The sequence below is a fragment of the Octodon degus genome, unplaced genomic scaffold (assembly GCF_000260255.1).
Source record: "Octodon degus isolate 3935 unplaced genomic scaffold, OctDeg1.0 scaffold00078, whole genome shotgun sequence".
NCBI lineage: Eukaryota > Metazoa > Chordata > Mammalia > Rodentia > Octodontidae > Octodon > Octodon degus.
Window position 1 is genome coordinate 11,066 of NW_004524654.1, and position 11,723 is coordinate 22,788.

Consider the following 11,723-nt stretch of genomic DNA (forward strand, 5'->3'; position numbering starts at 1 on the left):
TGCATACTATTTTTGAAATGATTGTGTTAATGTGTTCTTATTAGAAATAGAACTTTTAATCTGAGAAACTACTTTGAAGATAGCAGTATGCAATATAACAACCATTGTTAATCCTTTATTCTCTTGTTTTGAAATTCTGCATCATTTTTATTGTCTTTTGTTGTTTTGTCTTTTTTTCTTCTCAAAATAAAAATATAAAATGAAAGAAAATGAAAGAAAAAAAATAAATAGAATTTTATAACAAAGAAGTATGATAATTTAATAAATAGTGCTTATTTCCTGAAGTTCAATATTTTATATGTATATTTATGATTCTAACATTTATTAACTGTCTCTTATGTAGAGAAACCCAATTTAAGTGCTTAATTAGACAAAGAAATATAATCCTGACTTAACTAAATTTAAAATTGTAAGCCTGACTCTCCTGCCTTGGAACACCATGTTCCTTTCCCTATTTACATTAATAAGAAAATGAGTCTCCTTAACTTTAATGGCAACCAACATCAACCCACCTAGCAAACAAGACATTTATCACCTTATTATTAGCTCAAAGTTACTGAAACACTATCATTTTTTTTTTTAAATTTTACTTATGTGTGTGTGTGTGGCCAGCTCAGCCCACCAGGGGGCGGGGCTGGCTGGCATGTGGTGCTGGGGGATTGAACCACGGTCCCTGTGCTTTGCTAAGCTTGTTCTAAGTAGGTGCTTTAGACCACTGAGCTATCTCACCAGCCCAACACTATCATTTTTGACCTACAAAAATGATAATTTTGAAATGAGATTTAGAAGTGCCAATTTCAGTACTCAGCCTACTAGCAAAGAAAAATAATTTCCATTAAATAATGATAGTGAATCCTTAAAATTGACCAGCCCTAGGCTTACAATATTTTTAGGCATTGTCATTTAGTCTCCTAGTAATCTCATAAACTAGGTAGTATTTTGTTGTCCATTATAGACAAGAAAACAGTTTCAGGCTCAAAAGACATTGTGTGACATGAGAAAAGGTCTATGTGACACCAAAGTGTTATGCTTTAGATGTTGTTTTAGGTGAAATACTGAAGAAACTGAAAAGTAAAGCTTGCAAAGCTTTTATCTGAGTGTCTATCACAAGGTGTGTGCTTAATGAACAGACCAGGACAGCAAAGAGAACTGTGAATGCTTAGAATCTTTAAAAAAATTAAAAAATATAAAATACAAACTATCCCACAGTCTCCAGATCTACTCTTTTATTCCTATGGTATGGAAAAGTCTCCCTCAGGTTCTAACATCTCCCAGTAGGTCCTTTATTATTCTTTTGCTCCTAGAGATTCTGAGAAGATGAAGTTTCCACTAAATCCCTCTTCAGCCAATCTTTTTTTTTAATTAAAAAATTACTTAATTTTTTATTCTTCCAATACAGAGTCTCACTATGCAGCTTGGTCTCATAGTGATCCTACTGTCTCAGTCTCTCCAGTGCTGGGATTACAGGTGTGTGTCACCATTCCCAGTTTCCATGGTCAGTGCAGCATGTGGTACTGGGTATCGAACCCAGTTCCTTGCTCTTGCCAGGCAGGTGCTTATGCACCTATCTCCTGCACCTAGTCAGTCATTACTAATCCTTATTGAGAACCTTCAACCTGCTAGATAATCTCAGTTCCACATTAACCTCCTCTCTTTTCAACCTGTGCCAAACAGTGTTCTATCTAACGATAAACTGCTTAAGAGATAAGGTTCAAACTTAGGACAACTGAATAGCAATAGAGAAACTTCAGCAGAAGAGATATAGGACATATGATTGTGTCCTGCCCTGACTACTGCACTGCAGTCACAATTCAATTGCATCTATGACTTTGGACCAGGCAGATCTGTCCTGTAGGTTACCTCTGGGTAAACCAATGACAGTCAATCCAGCTGATAAAATGCCAATGTGTGAACCACTTGGCTTCATCTAGTGACGAATACTTTCCCCCAAAGTTCTGTCACTGTGATCCACACCCTGCAAGTTTGCTCGCAAAATGTGTGCTGGCAGCTGCTTCTGCAGCTATCTCCAAATCCTGATATTTGTCACTGCTTTTTGGACAATGGAATGCTACAAGTCATTCTCATAAGTCATGAGTTCCAAAGGGCAGTGCTAACTTCTTCCAAAGCAGTCTGGAAGAGCATCGTGGGGACACCCATAAGCACTATCAGGCACTGCCTGCTGCTTCAGCGAACCATTCAGGAAGAGCAGAGATACAGTGGTGTGTGACAGGGACGAGCATGTGGAGGGTGACTAAAATTAGTTTCCAATCTGACATCCTCATTTCTGCCTTCTCTGGAATCATCCACATTTTTCCCCATACATGGTTCATTCTGAAATGATTCCTATTCAGAGGTCTAAATGTCAACTGCCTTGAAATTCTGAGGGTGAATGAATGCGTAACTTTCCAAACAGATATTCAGTGGAATCTTATCACCACTGCCAGAACAGCCAGGGAGAGAGTCCTGGCCATATACTGGAGCAGAGCTTGGTTTCCACCCCTGTAAAGTGATGTCTCAAACACACAGAGCTGTCCTACAGAAGGATACCTCCTCTCATAGACAGACCTCCACCCTCGCCTGGCATTCCGCAGCCTTCCCAGTGCTGCACGTCAGTGCGAACGAAAAACCCTCTCCCAGAGTCACAAAGCACAAAGCTTGTGATATTTGTCACTGCTTTTTGGCCCAGGTCAAAGATGAGCATTTTCTCCCTAGTTCTGCAGGAAAGAAGTTATGGAATACAGTATCTGAGGCTTCATAAATTTGCCTGCTCTAATTAGCATCTCAAGTAATTTCTTTCGAGCAGTGAAATACTGCTTGGGGTTAACGAGAGTCTCCGTGACCTCAGATGAATGTGAGATTCATTTGCTTGAACTGATAGAGCAAACAACACCAAAGAAATTTAGATATTATTTTGCAATTATTCCTAGAGGGATAACTTTCCTCTCTCAACCACTGAATGCTACCATATACCCTGAGAACAAAACAAAACAAACCACATTTTAAGAATCACCTTTAAAAGCCATGAATAGAAAATGAACAATGGTTGTTATATTACACATTGTTATCATCAAGCTTGTTGGCCAGATTACAGATAGAAGCATGCAAGATGGATTAAGCAATTAAACATTCACTTGTCCTTTCACTAAACTTTAATTTTTTTCCTTGTCGTTTTTACTTTTTATTTTTTAAATTTATTTTACAGAGAGTATAAAAAGAACAGATGAGACATTAGCGACAATAGACATTTCGGGTTTGGAAATTCCATACCATTTTTATTGTTCTATGTTGCTTTGTTTTTGTTTTTATTCTTGTTGTTGTTGTTGTTTTCCTTTTTAAAAAGAAAGTAGTGAAATCTGTGGTGATCTGGCCATGGCATAAGCATGTGCCTCAGGCAATTGAGAAAAAAAACGAACAGCCAAGGGGAGTCGAATGTGTACCTGTGCTCGGGGTCAGCCTCGCAGTAAGGGCTGATGCTTCAAGTGCTGGAGAAGTGATCAAGTCGAAGCTTCTAAGCTGCACGCAGCGACTCCAAACCTGACTCAGGTGACCACTCTGAGATCTGCTTGAAGGACTCGAGTGCAAGGTACAATGTTGGTACTGGAGATTGAACCCAGGGCCTTCATATGAACTACATCCTCAGCCCTTTCTGTTTTTTTATTTTGAGACAGAGTCTTACTAAGTTGCCAGCTTTCCCAGGCTAGCTTTGGACTTGTGATCCTTTTGACTCCGCTTCCTGCCGTCCTGGGATTATAGGCTTGTGCCACTTGAACGCAATTTTTAAAGGAAATGTGATAGTAGAAAAAGTTATAAATTTGTATTTAATAATATTTAAAATATATGTATTTTAAATGAAATAATGTATGAAAACATTTAAGTGTTTTATCTACATTTTCAAAAGGCGTACATACAAGGCCTCTCTAAGTCTATTGCACATTTAGGCATAAATGGAACTTTAAAATAGTCAAAGCTTCATATAGAGAAAAGAGAGATTAGATATCATTATGACTAATATTGCCTGAGCTACTCATTCTGACTTTGAAAATATTTTCAACAGACATTTTATAGAATATTAAAATTTGTATTACGTATCTGAAACCATTAAAGTCATTAAACTACTGAATTTCTTGTGGTGATGCTGTTGTCCTGCATATTTTTCTCTTGAAAATGTTCCCTTACCTATTTCTTCATTTGCCTTGGCTTAGATTTAGTTTAACTCTTAGGCCTTAGCCCCAGTGTTTGTTACAGAAACTTTATCTGGGAAGTGACATTTTACTTTTTGAAATTTTAATTTCTCTAGTAATATAAAAAGGATGGTTTTATCTCCCCTTCTTGTTCCAAGAAATTATTTTATATACAGTACACTTACATGGAATATACTTATGTAATAGACCTACCTATACAGTGTACTATGCCAATATGATATACATATATGACAGACATGTAGATGGATGGATAGAAAGGCATCAGACAGACAGACAGATAGATAATAGATATACATGTTTTCAAAGTGGGAAGGAAGATGGAAGGAGGCAAAAGAATAAAGAAAGAAGAAAAAGAGGAAGGGAAGAAGTGAAGAAAAAGAAGAAAATATATCCAAATAAATGATTTATAAACTCATTTTATCAATGTAAATTTCTCACACCTTCTGTCCTTTACTTAGCCTTCTTGAGTCTGGTTGTTTCATTCATATCCCCATGTCTGCGAGGGGACAGGCTGGAAGACACCACATATTTCTTCTGAAAGACTAAAGTTTTTTCACTGATCTTATTTAATTTTCCTTTTGCCAATACAGCTAATAGGAGCTAAGTTAAAGCTCAGGGTTTGACTGTTTCTTGCCCAGTGCACCACCCTATTGTAGTAGCTACAGTGGCCAATAAAAGTCAGTTGGTCATTCAAGTAAGTAAAACTCTCATTAAGTGAAGTTTAGTATGTATTTATTTAATCTGTAATTTTTTTTCTAAGCATTTTTTCAAAAAAAGAATTTAGGTCATTCCCAGATTAAGGCATCATAAAAGGTACAGAAGGTAGTAAACTTTAAAGCAGGATTTTATCTAAAGGGCAAGTAAATTATTTCAAAGCCTGAATCTGAATAGATCTTTACACTCATAATACTGTAGTGATGATTAGAACCAACCTTATCATGCTAACGACTATTATCCTTACTGAATGGACAAAGGTAAGGCATTGCAGGGTTAAGAAAATCACCTAATCTGAGGAAATATCAAGGCGTCCTGACTACAGCCTCACAATCTGGCCAGGAGACTCTACAAGATTGTGTTTGATTCTGGTACTACATTGATATTATTAAGTCATGAAAAAGTAAAAGTATCAAGGTTTTTTTTTAAGTAAGATAAGTTTTGCTTTGTTTTTTAAATTTACAGATATTCTTACTTACAGGTTCAATTCTCAGATGAAGACAGAAGACCACTCTACTGGACCACTCTGCTGCCTGGGTCATGAATACTAACAATACTCTAAAGGAGATGTCCTCAAATTTGACTGCTTATTATGAACCTGGTGGTCCAAGTTGTTGTGGATACTTCCCTTTGTGGAGTGTGGAAGCCTTGTGTCCCATATGTGCATAGCAGAGTCTTGCAGGCTTGGTTGGAGAGAAGGGGTTTGATCGATTTTGGAGAGTAACCAATGGAAATTATCTGAGAAATAATGCTTTATAAAAAAGGGAAAGCAGAGCCAGGAATGTGGTGAGACAGGCTTGTAATCCCAGCATTCTGGGAAGCTGTGGCTGGAGTGTCACAAATGTAATCCCATCCTGGGCAATTTAGAGACTTAGCAAGAGCATATCTTACACACACACACACACACACACACACACAAAAAAAAAAAAAAAAAAAAAAAAAGAGAGGAGGTGTAGTTCCAGTCATTTGTGCCCTCCACCTCTCAGAAGTGCAGATCAGATTATGGACTTCTGAAGAACTGAAGAAATTGAGATACCCAACAATTTAATGAAACACGTCAGTGGATGACACTGGAAAACAACATCTCTAGCAGTAACGAGTCAGGCATGAAAGAAGAAGGGACTCTCTTTTCTGGAGAAGTCCACCTCTTTCTCTTTACCAAGAAAAGTGTAATAAGTAGCAAAGGACAAGAGCAGGAACCAATTTTGACTCTCTCCCTAGAAGATGTGCTGGTTCTCCAAGGCCTCCCACTCTGGTCCTGGCTACATCCTTCACACCCTTTCCTTCCTACCCACATCTCTTAGTTCCTGGGAGGGTGAGTTTCACACTATCGGCCACTTACCCATATTCTTCACCCGGATGTTTAACTTCTGCACTGAGCAGCTGCAAATGTTTACCGTCCTTCCTCTGGGTCTGTGGGCTCAGGTGATTTTTCTACTGATGCTTATGACTGTACTTCAGTATTGCTGAAATGCTAAGTAGGGCTGACTTCAATAACTGCAGAAATGGCTCTGTTTCTACTTGTACAGACTAGTTAAGTTTCCAAAGGGGTTGCTTAATTTTTTTTGCTATGTTTTAGTGAATTTTATGGGGAGGATTATATAGCAATGTTATAAATTTAAGCTTTATACATATTTTGAAGTATATCACTCACTTAGTCAACAAATGCCCAGTTCCTCTCTTAAGCTCCCTTTTGAGCATGTCTACCTCTTTACATGTTGACCTACTAGTTTAAATATTTTAAATGAAAAAAGTCTGCCACAAACCACATATTGGAACACTAGTTTTGCAGTTTTGACCTTTTAAATGAAAATGAACTAGGAGTCTGTGTTTTATGTGTATCTAAGCAGTCATCTCACTTTCTGCTTCTGGAATGAATTTTTGGAGTTAAATTCCCAGCCTTACTACCACTAGCACATAGTGCACTATGGATGTCTTACTGTCTTGTTTGAATCTTAGTTTCCTTGGGGGCAAAGTAATATTTGTCTGATGGAATAGTGAGAATTAAAAACACTCACATTAAAACTTAGTATATTTCCAGACATATACTCAGATTTGATAACTTCATCATTACCATCCACATCATTATTATTTCTACTCCATCCTTGCTCAGATTTTTCTCCCCCAATTTTTTTTCTCTTACTTATCAGAAGAAACAGGATGTTTGGTATCACATTTCTCAACACCTTCTTCTGTTCTGTGAAATGTGGCTGTAGCTCTACTCCTTTTCCTTCTCCACTATAACAAAACTGTCATCCCTTAAGCCTTCTCCTCCTCTCGTTGCGCTTTCTCACCATGGCCACCACCCATCCAGTCAGCCTTGTTGGGGTATAGAGTATGTTTAACTGGATAATTGGATGTTAGTTTTGAGCAAAGCTGGTGTTGTTCTTAGATTTTACTCTTCTTGGCCCCATGATCAGCACCTAGGCACACGATCTGGGGGAGGATTGCATGAGACAATGACCATAAAGCATGGGTTCCTGCGCCTCATACCCAGTGGGGTCTGAGTAAATAAGAACTTTATTTTGTGTGTGTGTGTTGTCTAAACACTATTAGTACAAATCTTTTTAAAAAAATTTTATTAATTTTATTGAGAAACAAATAGCAATGAGAAAGTTTCAAAACCAATTAGTAGGATAGTATCAATAATTAATAAATTGCTTATTGTTGTCTTCTTAGTGGTTATTCATAGTACAAGATGCAGACATGATATCCTGTCCACAAATACTATTAGTACAAATCTTTCTATTCACTGAATTAAGAGAATGTAGCTGTATATCTATCCTAATTATTTTGAATATACAGATACAAAATGGTCCTTCATTTGTATCCCCTTTTGTGTTTAGTTTTGTTAGAGATGGGTATTCCATTGTCATTTAAATTTTGTAGGTATGTGAATTCAGGAAAATATTCCAATATAGTCCAGTAGTTCATAATAGTAGTGGGTTATCTGTGGGACTGGCAATGTCAGAAGTTGTTGACTTGAGTCTTTTACAGCCCATTTGCTGAAAACTTTAATTGTGTCTCTTATTTACGGTATTCAGTAAACCTGTGCCTTTCCTTGTCAGTCTACTTCCATTGTCATTACACAGGGCTGATGCCTAATGAACATTACTTTGAGTGGTGGTGAATGGTGAATTAGTAGCCATGATAAGCTGCCTCTGGCTGGAGCTCAAGACTCCTGGCTCCTCTTGGAGCTGTCTGATATCACCATCACAAGTTCTAGGGAGAACCTTTTATGTAGAAGGAAAACACTACAGGTAAAATCATTGTATTTCTATTAGGATTTCCCCCAAAACCTAATGTGCTTTCCCGATCACTTGCTCTGAACTTGGCAGAGGAAAAATTTCACTCAGGCTATAAGCAGCTTGAAGGCTTAGAACCCAGGGACAAATGCCGCTTTGCTCTAGGGATCATACTTGATGTAAGAAAAAAGACAATGCTAAAGTAGGCACAGTGTAAAAGGGGAAAGGGTCCAGAGAAACCCCTCCAAAGACCTTGCTAAGGGGAAGATGTAGTCCCCTAGCTACAGGATGCTATGCCCTTCTGGCCTCAACAGAAGAGCAGAATTTACATAAATCAAGTCCTGGCCAGTATTCCCAAAACACCATCCAAAAGAGAAATAGCCAGCAAAGGAAATTTAAGTATTTTTCAAGGAGACTTTCCAGGAACGAACGAACATAGTTGAGGCATGAGACAGCAGAAGGACAGCAAGGGCCAAGAGATATAAGTGCTTCCAAGGAATAGGATGTGCCCATAATTTTGAGAAGTTGTGATGTTCAAAAAACATTCATATCATTCATTTAAATGTAGATACCTTGACCTCTTTAATTTTTAATTCTGAGAATGGAATAGAGTACTTTGTAAAACAAAAGCAGAATATGGAAAAGTGATAGGGCTGGTTACACATGTGCACCTTTGTTAGCTGATTTATTGAGCATGTGATATGTGCTAAGCTTCTTACAGCTTCCAGGGTTACATGGAAGGAATACATCACTGCCTTCAAGTTTTCTGGGTTATTTAAGAAGAAAGACATTCTAGTCTTATCTTAGGGAAGCTGATACAACTCAGAAGTATGTCAACCATGCAACAGAGAATAACCATTCTTGTGCCTGGAATAACAGCCTACGGATTTAGATTTTTGAATTATTTTTGTTACAGATTTGCTCATTTGTCTTTATTACAAAGTTCACTTGGTGTTCCATCTTAGCTAACCTCAGGGTTTGGGGTGAGTAAAGGCAGCAGAATCAAGGTGACTGCAGAAATCTTAAATCAAGACCTTCATTTTTCTATAATTTAGTTACCAAGGTACCATTTCACTCTCTGGCCAATTTAAAGAATTCTGTTGCTATCTTTCATTAGAATTCCTTTTAGGTGCTGTTATCAATACTAAGTACAGAAAATCCCCAGAAATCATTAACCAAATGAATTCTAAACACATAGTTGCCATAGATCATTCATTAATAATTTTAGAGGACGTACCAAAGGCCAGATACATGACTTTGGTCATATATGATCAGACATTATATAATGCAAATTATATCAGAATAAGCTTAATTTAAAGCACTTATCTGAAATTCACTTTGTCATTTTCCAGTCATATATCCCCATTGCTTTGTAGGGTTTGCTAAAGCAAAATTACTGTCTTATGACATCATATGATTACACTGGAACTTGACTCTTGTAACCTGACTTTTTTCCATTACACAGAAAAAAGGAGAAATTTCCTTTTGGGATAATGAAGACTTGTAAGGGAGCTGTGACCATCCCCTCTATTTAGGAGTCATAAGGCTTTCAACCTTCACTCTTCGTTCTGTGCATGACATTTACTGAAGATGAGTCACATGGAAGCTGAGCTCACAAATGAATGGGTGATGCAGTTATATTTTGGTTAGAGCACACTTAAGATATTGCTCTGATAGAGAGTTATTCCAAGAAGCCCTGCTAGTATGCAACTTCCTCAATTTATGAAGTGAGAGTAGTCAGAAAAGTGGCTGTCCATTGATAAGGCAGGCCCTATTAATTTCTCCCTCTTTTCTTCTTTATTCCTCATACTCCTTTCAGCTGTGAGATAGAGAATTTTAAGTTATAGAGTTTACTTCAGCAGATCAGGAAACTGAGGAACAAAGCATCAATTTATGATATTCTTTATGGTAGCAGAGTTCTCAGACTATGACACTGATGCCACAGACGGGCTTGGCTGAGCTAAACTCTTAATGCAGCAAGAACTTCCTTTTCTTAATGTTCACTTTCGGAGTTCCATTCATGGGTGTGGTCTGCCTTGACTCAGGAGCTCCATAGGAGGATGTGGGTTGCTCCTTTAAAGTGAATGCATGCTAAATTCCACAGATAAGATGACCAGATCATTGATGGAAGAAAAATAAAGGGCGTTCATATTTTTCTAGTTTTTAAGGAAAATGGGTCAGATCACTTGAAATTGAATCTGTCCTAGGAAATCTGAAGAAATTAATGACCTCTAGGAAAGCACTATACTGGCTTGTACAGAGAAACCCTCATATTTGTTTAACCTTTGTGTATAATCATAGCATAGTCAAAGATTTACATCTTATCTTATCCACTCTCTCGGAACCGTATAGACTAGAAGTCTAACAAAGGTTACTTTGGGGATTAGAAGGGAACTGCAATGAGAGTGAACCTGTTTGTCCAACTATGTGAATTTGGGGGAAGTACATTTAGTACTGTGAACCTCCGATTCATCTGTAAAATGGAGAAGTGAATGTCACCCTATGCAGCAAAACTCAGAGTAAGTTTGAAGTGGCTGGCAATAGCGGAAGGTCCTGGAGTCGGTGGTCAAGAAACTCAGAAATCTTACAAATATGCTCTTGTTGGCTCCTCTGGAAGCAAAGTCAAAACAATTTGAAATCTGCTACTTTTCTTCACTGAAACAATTGCTCTTATTTGCAACGCTTAGCTGCTTTTTTCTCCGAGCTGCTTTCCTGATCTGAGTGTCTTGTGAGGCGTGAAAGGCAGCTTATCTTGCTGAGAGTGTGGAATAAACCCTTAGCAGCCTCTGGTGTTAAAGGGCTTGACTTATCTCGGGTGGTGGCAGGGTGCCCTGGCTGGGTTTCCTTCTTTGTCTTTGCACTCTGTGCTGTTGCTTAGCACAGCTGTCAGACACCTCCTGTGAGGCCGAGAGGACGCTGAGGTCTGCTATTCCATTCCCAGGATATCCTAGGTCAATGGGCATTTTTCACTTTTAGTGTTTATTAAGACTGCATACGATGAAGATTTTGCTACTTTCAAGAACATAAATATGTTACTTAAAATATAGATAGTGTGATCTGTGTCATTTAAAAGTTGCCTTGGGGGCGGGCGAGATAGCTCAGCAGACTAAGCCCCTGCTTAGGCAAGCGCAGGAACCGGGGTTCGATCTCTAGCACTATATGCCATGCTGGCCCCGGTCCAGGGAATGCTGAGATGGCCACCAAGTCTAGGAGTGGTGGTGCATGCCTGTAATCCCAGCACTGGGGAGGCTGAAAACAGGAGGATCACTATGAGTCCACGCTGCATAGTGAGACCCTGTACCAAATACATAAAATAAAATTAAAATTAAAAAGTTGTGTCAGGTAGGGGAAATAGCTTGGTGGTCTAAGCATCTTCCTGGCAAGTGCAGGGACCCAGGTTTGATCCCCAGTACCACATGCCATGTGGGCCCCATGCTGTGCCAGCCACTGACACCCAGCATGGTGGCACATGCCTGTAATCCCAGCACTGGGAAGGCTAAGACAGGAGAATTACATGCTGTGTAGCGAGACCCTGTCCCAAATGAATGAATGAATGAATGAA